Genomic DNA, 799 nt, shown 5'->3' with positions numbered 1-799 from the left:
CTTGAGTAATTGGATGTATGCCTAATGACCAGTCTATATGAAGATAGTCGGCAATATCTACTAGGCTGGGCAGTATTTATCTCTATTGGTGGCCATACACATGTGGGCAAGAGAGAGCTTGCAGAATGCGCTTGCAACTGGTTTCCGGGAACGAACTATTTTGGTTGTTTTTGTTTTGTCCAAGCCGATGTTGGGCCTAGAACACACATAATGAGGTATGCGCTCCTTTCGGGAGGGGCTAAGGAATGGAGCCAGCAGAATCATGGGCATCAGCTTTCAAATGATAGACTTCTATCATAAGATGAGAATACGTTTTTGGATACAGGCTGGTAAAAATTAGATAAGATCCATTTTGAGAGTACTCTATGATGGTCAGTGAGAAATATTTTGAAGAGGGAATTATTCAGATAGGATCCTTGTTGGGCAAGATGCAGGAAGGGAAAAAAAAAACATTGTTTTTGGGTGTTTAATAAACTGTATAAGCATACATTAATTTGCATGTATGAATGCTATGGGACAGTCAGGGATAAAATCTGTCAGTAGTGTTAGAGGCCTTAAAACTTTGGTAACTGTTCTGATAATGGCAGAACAAGTGCAATTGCCTATGCTTGGTTAGAATTGTGTTTTTTTGTGTGTCTGGTCTTTCCTGGCGTGTGAATGGGGGCCAAGGTACATAGTATCACACATGGTTGTATTCTGAAGGATACGCATTCGGTATATCTCTTTAGCTTACATAGGGGGTAATATCCAGCTCGGGGCAGTTATCTTGCCAGTCTCTCTCTCTCTCACACACATGCAT

The sequence above is a fragment of the Penaeus monodon genome, chromosome 30 (genome assembly GCF_015228065.2).
Source record: "Penaeus monodon isolate SGIC_2016 chromosome 30, NSTDA_Pmon_1, whole genome shotgun sequence".
Taxonomy (NCBI): domain Eukaryota; kingdom Metazoa; phylum Arthropoda; class Malacostraca; order Decapoda; family Penaeidae; genus Penaeus; species Penaeus monodon.
The sequence above is the reverse complement of the archived record's forward strand: the minus strand, read 5'-3'. Positions refer to the sequence as shown.